The 17021-nt window shown below is 41.1% G+C and overlaps 1 protein-coding gene across 3 annotated transcripts in view; it reads right to left on the bottom strand.

The window, feature by feature from the left end:
- SPIDR (scaffold protein involved in DNA repair) overlaps positions 1-17021 on the bottom strand; it is a 207965-nt gene that overhangs the window by 93494 nt on the left and 97450 nt on the right. The gene's annotated exons all lie outside the window — the stretch shown is intronic.

The following is a 17021-nucleotide window of genomic DNA, read 5'->3' as shown; positions in this document are numbered from 1 at the left end:
CACTCTCTCTTCTTTAAAATAGAACTCGATATAAGGAAACTCATCATTACACTCAAGGCAGTGCTCCGAACCTTTCAGCAACTCCTTTAAAGTGCCTTGTGGATGACAGAGAAGCTGTACATGTTTATTCCACGGTAAAAAGTGAGTGATCATAGCAAGAGCTTGATGGCCTCTTAGCAGATCATGTTCACAGTCTTTGGTTTAAAAAAAAAAGAAAGACAACAGAAACCTTTGCCACAGAACTGGCGTCATTTCTGATACCAGTGTTTTGACACCAGCCTGGCAGAGACATGTAAGCAAAGCCCTGCTGTTTGCTCTAATCATCACAGACAGCTTCTTGCAGGTAGCCAGCTCAGAATTAGCCAGTTACAGACCTGTGAGGTATCATAAAAATAAAGAGTCCCAATCACAATATGGAGTATAGACAACAATGCCAGAGAAAGAAAGAAAGAAGAAAAATAACGCATGCCAAACCACAAAAGAATAAAGTAGGTGAAACGTTCTACTGCTAATGCATTACTAAATTGTAAGGGGATGGTGCTGTCCAGAGAAATGCTTCTCAACTCCTCTTCCACGTGAGAGGCAGGAAAAACCACTTACAAGAAATCTAGAAATCGAGATGCTAACTTTCAAATAGTAAAATACTATAAAATTGAAACTGACAGGACTTACACAGAAATGGTTCTGCTCATTGAGATGCTCCTAAATCACCTACAGAATAGACTGCACACAGTATGTTACCTCAATGTCTAACAGAATCGAATTTAATCCTTTGTTTTGACAAGTTTTTTACCTTAATTTGTGAAACCAAAAAACCCCAAATACAAGGAGGCCAACTGAGCCTACAGGCAGGAAGTTACCTTTTTTTTTTTTTTGCTAAGCTTTTATGACTGTTCTTTACCAGAATTACTACTAGTACAGCTCTGCTAGTGGTAGAGATAGAAGCAAAATGGGTGCCAGGGCTTTTAAACATTAGTTTTTTGAATAAAAGCTGAATAATCTCCTTCCTATATCCTTTACCACTGCTAATGTAAAGAGAGTTGACCTGTCAATTAATGGCAAATCCTAAGCTGTCCAAGCAGAGACAAAAAGTCCTTTCATTACGGGAAGTCAGAAATAGTGAGAAATTAGTGCAGACTGACTAACAAGGTGTATTATCTGGATCGCAAGGAGATCAAAGTAGCCGAAGTTCTTCATATCAACTAAAACCTGAGCTTTGTGGGGGATACGCATCTTTGGCATACACATCTTTGAGTCAGCAAATTACCTTTATTTGATTTTCAAAAAACCTGTCAGGGTTTATCTGCTGAAGAATCCCCTTTTTTATTTAACACAAGGAATTAAGAAGTAATTACATTAAGTTTATACATTTATAAATGATGGGTTGCCTTTTGTTAAGGGTACTGGATCCCTTAATCCTTCCTTAATCTAATCAAACAAGTTGGCAATAAATAACGCACAAAGGGATGCAGCAGCCCAAGGGAGAAGTTGCAAGGAAAACAAAGCAAGCTTCAGACTGCTCCTCAAACCAACAATCGAGGGCAGGCAAAAAGCAATCAATCAGTCAGCTCCAGTGGAAATGGGGAGTAAAGGGTGCAAGACAAATAGTGCTGCTTTATATTCAAAGTTGCAACAGTATAACTTACATCGTTGTCATTAAGTCCGTATATAGTGTTCACGTATATTTCCACTAAGATAATTATCCAACATACAGGTATGGTCATTTATCCTTCTAAGCTTTAACCCAAAGGTTTAACATGACAATTCATGATAACATGATGCCTCAAGGTCCAGTATCAGGCAGTGAGACACCTACAAATATTTGGATTTAAAAAATGCCTTATTTTTAAATTTTTTTAAAGGTCTGAAAGCACATAGTTATCATTGGAATCCATCTTACACCACTAGTAGTGATTGGTGTCCTTTTGGAGCCAAGTGTTCAATATGTGCTGAAAAAACTCCAGAACATTTGGGTCAGGAAAAAAAAAAAAATCCCTCCCTCACTAGTACAAGTTAAAAAAAGAACAGTGAAATTGTTCAAGTAGCTGCATATTGCAAATGTTGCAGTTTGGGCTATTGACAGTTTATTACACAAACTTTTCCATCAGCTTCTTCCTAGCAGAAGGACTTACTAAATGTAAAGACACTTTAAGCCTTGGAGACAATATACAAGGACAGATTTTTCTCAAGCCGCCTTTGAGGTGAAGGAGCAAACCATGGCATTGCATACCCCACAAGCAACATAGCATGCCTCTATTACAGAGTCCAAGTTTTCAAGGGAGAGTAGAAAAGTGCTGTGTTGCAAGAGGGATTTCTGTTCTGGAAATGAAGAGCCTGGCTTCTCAAAACCATCAGCCAGAAGCATCAGGACTGGGCAAACCCCCACCTCCCTCTGAGCAAGCAACCTTGACGCTGCTGAGGTTGACACATATTAGCCCCATACTGGGGCTTGCTAAAGCTGGTAAGAATTTTGGTTTCTTTTTTTCTCCCCTCAGCAGAAAGCTTATTTGCCCGGGCCAAAACCATGTACAGCCAAAGTGAGCTTTGACAACTGCCGTTTCTGAGCTTTTCTACTTAAAACCAAGCTGAGCTTATACTTCACATTTTATTTTTTCAGACAAAACTCCTGAAAAAGCAGACCAAGCTGAAATGCAATACTTTGTAAATCGGAAAGGTTTATCTTTAACTTGGAATTGGGTCAACTACAATGGTTTAAAGCTATTTCTTCATTTTACTGTCATCCAGCCACCAGCTTTGAACTTCTTTGTTCAAAACAAAGATATTAAGGAAGGGAGCTCCTTTCATGGTAATGGTAAAGAATCCAGCAAGAGCAAAAATTGCTAGGCATGTGCTTGGTTGGTAGCAGGCAACAGGAACTTTAATCGTATAACAGATAAGTATTCGCTTTTAAAAGTTTCAATGAGAAATTAATATAAACATGGTCTCAGTGTTATAATCCTTGATCACACAAGATTCCCAGAAATGTGATGATGTTTTGCTTTAATGGTAACCGTAAAACAAACAAAAATTCTGAGATTCTGTGATCCGCCTACGCGGACTCTTTTTTTAACTATATTTTACCATTTTGTGATTAAACCTTTCCGTCCAAGTCTTGATCTTTGTGATACACTTTTATTTCTACTTAAACTCAGACACAGTTTCCCAAAAAGAAGATAAAAATTCAGCTTTCCAACAACCAGAAACAAAATCCGTCTGTTGAAATACAACCTCCTAGATGACTTATTTAAAAGTATATGGCCACAAAGAAAAACAAGCAGTGATTGAATTCCTTTCTTCTTTACTTAGTTGTTACAAAGTGGAGAAAATTATAGTTTCTTCACTGAAATTTTAACACATTTGTAGAAAACAAGCATTTTTTTGTGTGCAAAATGAACGCATAGCTTCTAAATTAAGAAATGGTGGTGAAAATTATTTACAGTCTCCATTTTACCTAGACTCTAGTAACTAGAGTGCTGAGTCATAAATTAAACTGGTGCTCTGACCTTTAAGGAACAACTGAGATCATAATAAACACGTCTCATATTTTCAGTTGAGTCCAAGCAGAGGGAAGTCTCACAGCTCTTTGAAAAGTCTCAGGAGATGCAGTTTCTTAAAGGATGTATAAAATCAATTAGCATTCAAAGTAACTAAAAACACGTGGAGAATAGACTTCATTTACTTTGAATTTTCACTCTTCCCCCCTTCTTATATATGCTCCAAATTAGAAAAGAACTGATACTGAAAACTAACTATGTATATGGAGAAACACCAAAAACATGCAAAACAGCCTGAGAGTAGAGTAGACCAGACAGTACAATAGTTACGCGCAGCCATGCAAGACCTGGAATTTAATTTTTTTTTCAGGAAACTAGGGAGATTTCTTACACAGAAACATTCATTTTAGTGATGTATGTCCCCTGAAGGTATCCTTGAAAGTAAAAAATTATGAGGACAGAAAAGTTAGGAACTACCTTGCTTCACCAAACTTGCATATGGAAACTTTTTTTCCTTTGTGTGTCATACTGCTGGTTTTCTTCTCTCAGCTCCATCTTCCTTGAGCCCAAACAAAACTAACCTCTTTCTCCAGAAGGCCCTCAAACCCACTACGGACCTTGTAAGATCTGGGTGCATGAACAACTGCTATACCTATATTGAGGCTCAATATGCTTGTATAGCATGCCTTTCAACCTCTTATCTGCCAACATGAACTTGTACTTCTTTGCCTTTACCACTTCAGTTATCAATGTTGTATTTCACTATACAGACATAGTTGTATCAGTGTAAGTATGCTTATTATTCTAATGCAATTTATTCTTAAACAGGGTGCACTACAAGCTACAGTCTTCATAAGTATAAGTCTGCTATACTACTAAACAACATATTTTATAACAAGGCCTTTTTTTTTTTTGGCTTGGTTGATGTTAAGCCATGTTAAGAGGTTAGTACTCCACCTGTGTGTCACCCAGTTGTAACAGGTTAGTCAACTTTCAGTCAAAAGGATGTGAGTAAATTCAGAAAAGAAGATACAAATGTTTTCTTGAAACCCCTTCTGCATCCAGAAAAAAATTCTTAGGGTAGACAAAAGCATAAGGCTAGATAATTCTATGAAGACTATCAAAGGGCTGGTTAACTTTAAAAAGGAGAGGGAGGGCCCTGACCTGCTCCCCACTTGTCTGTGAGCTGGTTCAGTTCACCAACCCAGGAAAACACTGGTGCAGAGCTGGTGAATGGAAACTGCTCCCAGAAGGGTGTGATGTGTGCTGGAGACAGCACAGGCAAAATGGCAAGACCATGTGGTCCACCTCCAGGTAGTAGCCAGGGCTCTCTACTTGGGAATGGAGTTAAACAGCACTGTAAAAGAATCCAGTTTCAAAGGTAAAAAAAAGGGTCCAAGCAGATGTCACAGCACAAGATGAACATCGATTGAGCTCATTTTAGGTGCTTCTCAGTGCCCTTTCCACCTAGCTAAGTCATCAGCTAGACCATAAGACTCCCAGGAACACAGACCTTTAAGACAAGAGTGATAACAAGTATCAAATACTTCAAGCATTAATAGTAATAACAAGAACAAAACAATAAAAATCAAATATTGCCACAGCTCTCTGTTTTCCTAAATGCAAAACATGTTATTTATGTTATGTAATTAAGTTATAAAGCACTTTCACTCTTGCTTGTGAATAAGAAATTTCAGTCTTGGATCTCTGCAGTTTGAAATGCCTCTCAATGGCTTTAGTAAGTTCACCAAAAAGATTCACTACTGTATCACGTGTTGAACCATGTGCTGGCCCTGGCACAATATGTAAATGAACTTGGTCACCTTCTTGGGTTTTCCCCTTTCTTTTCCCTGATCTTTAATGAGGATATCGCGCTCACAGGGAGTAGCAGGCAGGAGTTTGCTCTGTACTTTCACAGTGGGAAAGAAGCCAAAATACAGACACAATGACTGGATTCAGCTTTTTCAGGCAAACATAGCAGAATGGCATACATCCTCCTCCGGGAAGAACACTTTCCACCACTGCTTTAACAGGAAACCTAGCTCAAAACCAAGGGTGGGCTATCCCCTCATGCACTTTTCACACCTGGCTATTAAAGCTGTTCTCTCACAAGAAAGGCTTTCCAGTTGAAGAAGCTTCAAAAATTGCTTAAGAGCTATTTGTTTTGGTTTGTTATGATGATTTCATGCAGCAATATTCTGAATATTACATGTTATCTTAAATATTTGGCTTTTACATTGAAGATTTTGGTAAAAACGTGGTTATTGGTAAATACTCAGAAAATATTAGAGAAAGAAAATGAATGCAGCATTAGCCAGTAAGACAGGTATTTATACATGAAAATGCGTCAAAGTTCACAGTGTATTCATTTTCTGCTTTAAAATGTATCATAGAATCATAGAATGTCTTGGGTTGGAAGGGTCTTTAAATATCATCTAGTTCCAACCTCCCTGCCATGGGCAGGGACACCTTCCACTAGACCAGGTTGCTCAAAGCCCCATCCAACCTGGCCTGGAACACTTCCAGGGATGGGGCATCCACAACCTCTCTGGGCAACCTGTTCCAGTGCCTCACCACCCTCACAGTGAAGAACTTCTTCCTTGCATCTAATCTAAATCTGCCCTCTTTCAGTTTAAAGCCATTACCCCTTGTCCTATCACTACATGCCCTTGCAGAAAGTCCATCTCCAGCTTTCTTGTAGGTGCCCTTTACATACTGGAAGGCTGCTATAAGGTCTCCCCAGAGCCTTCTCTTCTCCAGGCTGAACAACCCCAACTCTCTCAGCCTGTCTTCATAGGAGAGGTCTTCCAGCCCTCTGATCATCTTTGTGGCCCTCCTGTGAACCTGCTCCAACAGGTCCACATCCTTCTTATGCTGGGGGCCCCAGAGCTGAACACAGTACTCCAGGTGGGGTCTCATGAGAGCGGAGTGGAGGGGGAGAATCACTTCCCTCGACCTGCTAGCCACACTTCTTTTGATGCAGCCCAGGATATGGTCGGCTTTCTGGGCTGTGAGCACACATTGCTGGCTCATATTCAGTTTTTCAGCCACTAATACACCCAAGTCCTTCTCCTCAGGACTGATCTCAACCCACTCATCACTCAGCCTGTATTTGTGCTTGGGATTGCCCTGACCCATGTGCAGGACCTTGCACTTGGCCCTGTTGAACTTCCTGAGGTTCACACAGGCCCACCTCTCAAGCCTGTCAAGGTCTCTCTGGATGGCATCCCTTCCCTCCAGCGTGTCGACTGCACCACACAGCTTGGTGTTGTCAGCAAACTTGCTGAGGGTGCACTCGATCCCACTGTCCATGTTGCCGGCAAAGATGTTAAACAGTGCTGGTCCCAGTACCAACCCCTGAGGAACGCCACTTGTTGCTGGTCTCCACTTGGACATTGAGCCATTGACCGCAACTCTTTCAGTGCGACCATCCAGCCAACTCCTTATCCACCAAGTGGTCCCTCCATCAAATCCATGTCTCTCCAATTTAGAGACAAGGATGTTGTGCCGGACAGTGTCAAATGCTTTGCACAAGTCCAGGTAGATGACGCCAGTTGCTCTTCCCTTATCCGCCAATGCTGTAACCCCGTCGTAGAAGGCCACCAAATTTGTCTGGCATGATTTGCCCTTAGTGAAGCTATGTTGGCTGTCTTCAACCACATCCTTATTTACCATGTGCCTTCCCATTTGACACAGACCATACATGCTACATTCCAATTTGCTTTATGTTCCACCTACCCTCTCCTTAATTAGTCTCTCTTTAGCTGCTTACAACACAAATTACTTGGTCTGAGCTGAAGTTCTCCTCTTTCCTCTTAAATCCAAAGAGAATTTCTCTGGCTAGTTGGCAGTAAACAAATTTAGATGTGTTCTATATTCTCACATTCCATATGAACAAAACTACCTCCTAAGGACATGGCTGCACATGCCACTAGAGAGAAGAAGCACAAGATTCAGACCTCATAAAGAAGTAGCCAGAAGCATCTTGCTCAGTGTGTTGCTGCTCTTGGGAACTACAGCAGCCTCTGACACAGCTCATCCAAACTCCCTAAGAAAAGCGGACATTTTTTTCCTCCCTTTCTGGCCTTCCCTCAAACCCAGTAGGCCAGTGTTTCGCTGACATTAATTTTATTTACTAATAATCCAGTGAAACTGAGAAGCACCGTTATTTTCATTTTTCATGTGCTGAATGAAGGCTCACAACAGATAACTTGCTGGAGGTTTTATGGGAAGCCTGTGGCATAAACCAGATGAAATAAGGAATGTAAAGGGTATTTTGAATACAAAGTCTGTTTTTCCTCATCTAGTAGTCTTTGATTATGCTCCTTCCTTATATTACAAGACATTCAAGTGTGTGTCAGGTCAAGAGCCAGCAGAGAAGGGGATGAGATTTTGACCATGTGACTGGCATACATTCAGCTGTATGACATAGAGTAGCAGGACACAGTGGTAGCGTATGAGGTCACAGCATATGATCCTCCTCTGTCCCTGGACAAATTGTGAACCCAGGAGGGCTTTGGCAGAGTTGAGGTTACATGCACTGTCTTAAATTTAGGTTTGCCTAAAGTGAAAACTCTGACCCCGTGCTGTCACAGTTAGGTATCTGGGCTAGCTGGCATCTCCTTTCTCAACCCCAAAATCAGGGTTTTTTTACATATATTTGCTAGACCATGGAATTGTCCATTTGCAATATTATATTGCTAAGAAATTTGACGTTATCACCCAAAATCTTTGTTCCAGGCCACCAACTCTTTCTTACCAATTCAGAGAGGTTACAGAAAAGGTGTATCAATTCAGATAACAATTATTTCCACACAGGTCAAAACTAAAGAAAACAAAACAAAATAAGTATGTTTAAGACAAAAGAGACATTATTTCTCACAGAAGCTAATAGTCCTTGGCTGGAAAAGAATAAACTTGCATTTTATTGTTCTTCCTCAAAACAGGGAGAGGGAAAGAGGAGATGGAGGACAGGGAGAGGATTAATCAAGATAATATTTGCTGATGTTTATATTATGAAACAAAGGGAAATAAAAATATGAGAAGATATATTACATGACTAAGATAGGAAGTAACTTGCTACACAGCAGAATTACTGGAGCCACATCCCAGCCGTAAGAGACACGGATACAAACACGGAGATTATTTGAAATGAGGTTACTAGCATTTCACTGTTAGGGAAATAGGGGAAGCTAAGAAGGAAGGAAAACTAAAAGCATTGTTTGTTTTGAAGGTACTATATTTTTACCAGTCTGAGGTAAGGCTGTCAAAAGAGGAAAGTTGTATATCCTAACAATGATTGACTCCATGAATATCCCCTTACAGATGAGCAGATTCTGATCATGTTTGGTTTTATATGAGGCAAAAACTAATTTGCTGCTCATATTGCCCTAGTTTGAAGTTGCTTCTATAAAAACAAATATGACACAATGAAAAACTGCTAAAAGATTCACTGAGCTACGGAATGTCCTTCCTGCTCACCCTGGCTCACTTTTCACTTCGAAACGTAAAAGGAATGTCACGCATTTCTAAACTATGTCTGGGAGCAAAGCCTCAAGTATCATGAATAAAAACACTCAAGTTCTTCACTATACCAATAAAAATGCTACGTGACTTGTATTCAAGCGCAAGCTCAGATGTTTCTAAATACAGACGGTATCCATCACATGAAGGAAGAACATTAATTACTGTATTTGACATCTCTCTTGGGAACTGCACCCCTCCTCACTGAGCAGAACAAAGTCTCTGGCATACTAGAAGCTCCAAGACTTTCTGTTTCTCTGTCCTCAACGCAATGCGTATTCTCTATGGAAAGAGGAAAACAGGAAAAGGAAAAATTCATAAAGGAACCATCCGTTCCGTATGGTACACCAATTGTTTTCTCAGCTCAGTTTTTATTACCTAAGCTTACTGCAACCCTGTCTCCAGGCAATTATATATTGACATACATATTGACAGCTCAGTTTTTCACTTGTATACAAAAAATGTTTGTAAAAACCTGCTACTTGCAAGTTGGCCCTTTGCAGCTTCTATTCAGAAGAGCAAGCTGTAACAGTGTGCTAAAAGATGCCCAAACGGGACTGGGTCTGACTGACCTGTTGCTCTGGCCTGCTTATACTTCCCAGCTCTAACCTGGCCCTGTAGAGGAACAAGGCAGAAGTCCAGCCTGCTTACTTCTGCTGGAAGGAAACCTCAGCACCTAAGCTGGATGCTGGGGAGATCAAAAGCCTGCAATTGCTGTGGTGTGTGCACTTTATTCTATCTAGGTGATACCTCTATCCTATCACTTCACCAAAATTAAGCATGAAAAAACCAGAAATTCTTTATTTACATTAACAGGGTAAAGGACCACCATCGTACATTCCTTAGCTAACATATACAAGTTTCTTCTAGGTGTCCATGTTGTGGTAAGCTCTGAACTTGTTCCTCTATAAAAAGTTACAGTGCTTAAGACTGGTTTCCCCACTTATCATTCCAAGTATCTGTTTGCTGTACCATCAAGTACACGGTACAGCACAAGTTGTCAGAGATTTCTAGGGTAGCCATGGGAATGAAAACTTACCTCTTTTCAACTTAATACATACCAGCTACAAGGGAACATGTTAGTATTTTAGCACAGTTTTAGAGACCTCGGAAGAGAAAGGATGCAGCAGGACAAGGTCCAGAACTTTGTCAGCTGCAATGATGGCTACACAGTCACCATCACCAGACTGAGCAACACCCAGGTATTTCAAAGTTGAACATCCACTTTTTTTTCTTCTTCTTCTTAGTGTTAAAAAAGCAGCTTATTGTCTGGGGTTTATCTGTTTACAGCTGTGCATCTGTGTATATGTATGACAATAGGAATTCTCCGACCAAGCCAAACTGAGCAAGATGGATTGGTCTGATGTCTGGTCATCCGTGGGTGTGTCCACACCAGCCCTGCAGTTCAGATCGGTGGTGCGCTTTTGAGGCAAATCTCTCAATCTTCCCTGTGCTTTGGTTTGGATTTTGGAGCAGCCTTCTGAGCTCACATAATGGATTATTTTTGGATGAAACTAAACCTGAAGATGTGGTCCCACTGATGAAAGGCATTTGGTCCACCATGACCAGCCTACAGCCTGTCTTGAGTAAAAGCCCACAATGCATATAGTAGGACCAAATCTCCTACACCAACTTTTACTCCGCAGAGCTGCTCCTACCACATCACACTACATGCTAGTACAGACATGGCTGTGCCAAAACCATGTTCCTGTTCCTTGGCAAGTTTGTATTCTATACACACGATCCCACCTGCATCCTTTGATAGGTTCATTATCTCAGAAGGATGTATTACTGTGGAAGGCCAAGAAGGCAGAAAGACAGACAAGTTTTCCCAGCTATACAGCAGCGCAGACATTTTGAAATGGACTCTGGAATCAATGGCACAAGAAGGAAATCACCAAACTATGATGTTCACGGTACCCAGCAGTGCTAGGCACAGAGATGATCAGATTTTGCTATGCACTGAAGCTCCACAAGGCTCTCAATGTGAATATGTGTTAATAATGAAGCCCTTACCAGCCTACAACCAGCAATGTTGGCACAAGTCTTCTCGACAGCTGAAGACATATTAATTTTTTGACATATTGATTACTGGGGCCACGACAGACATATGGGAATCCCGAAGTAGACTAACATCACATTTGTTACGTTGGAAGAGGCAAACCTTGATTTAGTTTAAGTTTTAAATGATAAGTTTGTGACCCAGCTTCTAATTTTGATTACACCGTGGAATCATGATCATTCATAACCAAAAGAAAATAAGGGAAAAAGATTAAAACTCAAAGAGAAGACTTAGAACCAGGAGAACTGCAGAGACTTACTAGGAGTTGAGATGAGGCTGAGAGAGCTGGAGACCTTCATGAGATAATGGTAAGCTATTTTTTCCTTAACCACCTGTTCCATCTTTCTGTCCTCAGTCTGTCTGGATTATTTATTGGTTCAAACAAAATGTGACTGATTTCTATTTGCTGATTCAAACTGCAGTATCAGTACACCAAGTTATCAGTCTACATTCTTGAAATTTATCATTTATATAGAGACACACACACATATATGTGTCCACTGTGCATATTCTTTAAAATTTCTCACAAAGGGTTCCTCTAATCTTTACTAAAACAATTGGATTGGCTTAATTGTGTTACTTAGGATACTCAAATTCTGACTAACTGATCTTTAAAATGTCTTATTTTTTACCACTGTAATCTCACCTTTACATAGAAATCAATGTATGATCCACCCTACCCAGCAAACAGTGAAGTAATAAGCAGTACAGTTTGTGAACTGAGTTGCTCTGAACACCAACAGAGACTACTATGGACAAACTGAGCAAGAGACAATTAATGATAATGCTATCACGTAAATGATGATAATGATAAAGCAGCTGACTACTCAAGGTTTACCATTAATCTGGCTTTCTTGCTCTTTTTGGGCACCCACTATAATCACAAAGAAGTAGGTTGTCATGATGACCCTAAGTGAAGGTACAAGAAGGGTGTAGGAAATTCTTCAAGATCAAAAGCAAAATTTAAGACAATGACACAATAACAAAAAGTAGCGTGACAACTGAAGCATAGACACAAATCGCTGAGATTTCACACAGCTACCAAGACTGTAATGCAACTAGCAGCAAAACATATCAAATAGTGGAGAGATCAGAAAGCTATGCAAGAACAGGTAGCACAAGGAGACCAAGATATCTGAGAAGGCACAAGCTTACACTGCCACAAGCAGAAAGCTCTTTGCAGGGCATGTCTGTATTAAAGACAGGAACCAGTCTGTGAAGTATGATATTACTAGAAAGGACTCCTGGATTCTACTAGAGCAGATTCAATTACAAAAAGCTGACCGTAAAATGAGATGTTCTTACTATGCTGACACATGTCATACCAACATGTTTCCTGGAAAGCTGGACAACATTCATGCATAATTTATGTTTTTTTAAAGTTTGGGGACAGAATCTTTACAAAAAGGTACATTCTGTGCCTCATCCAAACGAGAAAAGGGTCAAGCAGCAGCGGATTGTAGAAGGGGTTATCTGGAGTCAGGCAATCCAGTTGAGGCATGTCCACCCAGGTCAGATGACACATCTATCTAAAGGGGGCACAAGCAAGGCTATTAGTTCATGGCTCTTGTCCTGAATTTACCGACAGGTGGCTAGAAATAATGTAACGCCTATATCATTTTTCCCAGTATAGTGGTGGGTGCCAGGACACAACCAAAGCAAAGATGCTTATGCAACTCTTAAAAGAGATTATGAAGCTGCTATAAAATCTTGGAGGGAACTGGCAGATACAGGTAGGAGAACAGCTTTCTCTTGGAGACAGGTAGCTGGCAAAGTTAGTCATTAGTAAAAGTGGATTTGATTGGGAAATTTTGTGATATATGTGCAGCCTACAATTATTTCTGTCCACAAAAATCATCATCAGCTCTCATGGACTGTATTTCCATTAAAATGACTAAGACTGGGACTTTTTCACAGTGGTGAGCTAATAAATGAGCTCACTGCACATCATGGAAACAGCCTTCTCCTATGTTCCTATACTTCCTGCACAGAAGTATCCTTTTTCTCTTTGCTGTTGTCAGATGAGGACCCTGCTGGACACGTAACATGACTCAGTCCCAGGGCAAAAACTAAGAAGAACAGTTAAACATGGCCCACCTACATGAGGGAAACATAATTCCTCAGGGAAGCTGCGCATCAGTTATTCTCAAGCCAGATGCTGTAGGTTTGGTATAAGAGGTGTGGGTTTCGTGTTTTGTGTGCAAAATGTGCTGGTTTATACTACAGGTTCAAAAATTATTTGCATTGTGGTTAGAAGTAGTCTGCAGATCATTCACTGTTACATAGTTCACTAGTAAGATATAAAAAAGGGTTCTAAACATCTCTATACGTAGAGGTACAGAGCTGTGAATGAAGAATAGCCAATATAAAATTTTAGAAATTAGAAGCAAGTGTAAAAGAATTTTCACAAATTTGTATTCCATTTATGACACTCTGTGGGACAGTGCATACATTGGAGATCATCCCAAAGTCCTCAGTGCTTGTTCCACAGAAAAACAATACGCACACACAAGAATACGTTAAAAAAATGTACTGAATGTGAAAAAAAAATAATATTGAACTTTGCCCCTGCAATCTAATCACCAAAATTATATTTTGAGAGGTGGTACAGTTGAAAATGACTCCTCCCTCACTCTAGTTTCTGGCTAACATTAGCAGAAAACAGTATAGGGCATTTTCTGTTCAGAAAGAAAGAAAACACAGCCAATTACTCGTGAAGTGACTGCTAAAACCAAGGGAGGAGGAAACCCAAGCACCAGGCTTTTCCAATGATCTTGTAATAGCAGCAATCAAATACCTGGCTACATTTCAGCTCCAACAATTGGAGCTGCAATCCCACCTCAGCAGAAGTGAGAAACACATGCAAGTAGGTGCCAAGCGAGTTTCAGTCTCAAATACTTCAGTATCTCCTACCCTGAAGGGCATTTTGAACTGCAGTCATGGTAAAAGCCTTCATGCATGAACTCCTTAAGGCTCCTTTACAACAACCCATTTACTGGGGAAACAGAGAAGTGTCTGTATTTTAGCAAAACAACCTGTTTTCCAAGTTCTAAAAATAGAAAATAAAAAAAATATTAAAAGTGTCTGTCATTTTGAAACCACTTGCAAGCATTTCATCCTAAGCAACACAGCCTCCCCCCTTGCTAAAAATAAAACAGTACATTACAGCAACATTTTTTGCTGGCTTCAGCCAAGGACTTGAAAACCTCCCCTCAGCCCAGACGGGCCGTAAGCTGTGAGTCAGCACTTCTCAGCATTTCTGGAAATTCCTCAGCAGAGCATCCACCCTGTAGCAGGAAGCCGCCTGCCCACTTCAGCTGGTACCAGGAAACAGGCAGGCGGTCACGGGCCTCACCTGAGCTGGGGACACAGCTCAAGAAAACTTCGTAGAAACTACCAAACGCTCCCCGTTCCGCCAGCTTCCCCCCCCCTGAATACACTGCCCAGGGAATAAGCTCAGCTAACTCCTCAGTCGGCAGACAAATACAACTTCATGCAGTGCCAATGAATAGGAACACATAAAATTATTAAAAATTTAAAAAAAAAAAATCACATCAGACGAGGATACTGGCAAGTCTCTATGGTGCAATTTAAATCATATGAGCTCTCCTAGCCCAATCCTGAAGCAGCTCTGCTCCACCAGCCCTGGGCAGGATCTGTCCCCTGCCTGAGGAAGTCTGAATTCTTGAAAACCAGAGCCATGCCCCACAAGGTAAAGAGGGGCTTCTCCAGTGGGGTACGGAGAAAGTGATTGCTTTCCCCAATCAAGATTATGAAGCAGCTACAGATTTAGGGCATCGCCATGCCTGTGAGTTGAAGGGAGACGTGACCGCAGCTCCCTCTCTCCCTCCAGCAGTCCTTGCTTTACACAGAAAATCTTACAACCTGCATACAACAGAGCCTCACGATGGGAGAAGGATGCACGCCTGCCTGGGAGGCACCCCAAATCTGCCTGTGTCTGTACAGGCTATGGTGTTGTCAGGTATCTTGTCCCCACTGGGGCACCAAGCAGAAGTCCCCACAGAAGCTCTCGGTGCTCAAACACTCCCAAATGCGTACAACCACCAAGGTGGAGACGCTGCTCTTGAAAGTGGGATTTAACATGCACTTGGGTCTGTCTTTAGATATAAAGCAGTTATTTCACAAGTACTGTCTGTGGTGAATGGAGTTCCTACATTACTCACCTCAGACTGAGCAGCTACTCTTGTTTTGCTTTAAACACACACTCTGACAGGGACATTAAAGAGAGAGTGTTAAGGGAATAGGAAGTACTTTGTGAACAAGACTAATTGCATGTTCTGACCTCTCCAGCTTACATCATATGCATTATCCAACAACCACAAATCAAGACGGAAACCGAATTTAAAGACATTAATTTTCAGCACAAAACGCATGTTAAAACTAACAGAAGAACAAGACAAACGTAGACTGTTTTCCTACTTGCTTCTTGCTTTCATATATGTGGCTATTCTCCCAGAAAAATCTTGTCTCTTTTTTTTTAAATTAACATTTGTATAAAGGAAGCTGCCTAAAGTTGGGTAAAAAAAAAAAAAAAAATTAAAAAAAAATGTTTTTCTCAACTGTTTTTAAATACAGAGCAATGAGATTAAAGTGAGGCAGACAGCCAAATACCTCAGCCATCACAGTCATTAATAAACGCATTTAACATTCGTGCAGCTTTCGAATGCAGAACATCTGGTTCCAATTCCCAATCTGGCTTTTAATAAAAGTGCCTCCCCCACAATACTTTTATTATAAAGTGTTCTTTTCCTCCTCGCGCACTCTCCCTCCCCCCCCCCCTTTTTTTTTTTAATTTGGGTTTCTTTTTTCTTTTTTCTTTTTGGAAGCGGCTGTTCCTTCCTTCTTGCTGGAAGCCACCTGACCACTGCCAGGAAGAGGAATGCAAAACATTCCCAGGAGCAGCTCCTGACGTCAGGGCGGCAGCATTCCTCCTCCTCATTCCTCCTCCTCCTCCTCCTCCTCCTCCTGCTGGCCACGGCCCGCCGCCGCCGCCCGGCCCGTGAAGTCCAGGCCTCGGCCCCGCGGCGGGGCCTGCCGGCAGCTGCGGCCTGCCCTGCGTCACCCCCCCAGCTCCTCGCCGTTCAAGTGAAGAGGCGGCAACGGCAGCCACCCAGCTTTCGGGCCTGCAAAAACGGGCGTTTGTTTAAGAGACTGCAGGTCGTTCCTGGTGCTTACTTGCTTTCCCCACAAATACAGAGCTTAAATAAACCTAGGAAGGGGCGATGGGGTCCCAGCCAGGCGTCCTTACGTGGGCTCAGGCCACTCCAGAGCCGCTCCACGTACCCCTTCGTCTTGCCCTCAAACAGGAGGTTCTGCTTTGGATAAACTTCAGGTCCCTGGTAGGTTTAAATCTGCTTAGACACCGACTTCTACGATTCTTTCATTTTACTTCTCACTTCTTCACACGAAGGCATGCTGCAGAAGCCTGCCAAGGAAAACAGTGACGCACTGTTGCGGGGTGGTTTGTTTTTTTCACTTTTTAAGACATTCCCAAGAGATTGTGACGTGATAAGGATACCTAGGCAGGCAGCCTTCAGACGCTGCTCTGGAACAAGGATCTTCTCAGGTTTTTTTCTCTTCTTATACAATATCTACCTTCTAATGCATAATAAAATGAGACGGGTAGGGTAGGATTTCAACTCTGCACATCTCTTTAATTTCATTTATCAGAACACATTAACAATAAATGGCATTATTTTGTTCTACTCTTAAACTAACTGTTAGCTAAAATTATACAAGAGAGATTCTTGGTTGAGTTGCAGTCAGTGAGTTTACTCCTTTCAATATGTTTAGTCCAGTTAGTCTGATATTTTTGGGACATAAATTTTTAAAATTCTATAAAATGTCCTGCCTGGAAAAAAAAAATCTCTGTATATTTTAATAAATAACTGTATCAAAGACAGTGAAGAGTAAGAAGAAAC

Source organism: Haliaeetus albicilla, chromosome 3, assembly GCF_947461875.1.
Source record: "Haliaeetus albicilla chromosome 3, bHalAlb1.1, whole genome shotgun sequence".
Taxonomy (NCBI): domain Eukaryota; kingdom Metazoa; phylum Chordata; class Aves; order Accipitriformes; family Accipitridae; genus Haliaeetus; species Haliaeetus albicilla.
Note: the sequence above shows the minus strand (reverse complement) of the source record. Positions and strands in the feature narration are given on the sequence as shown.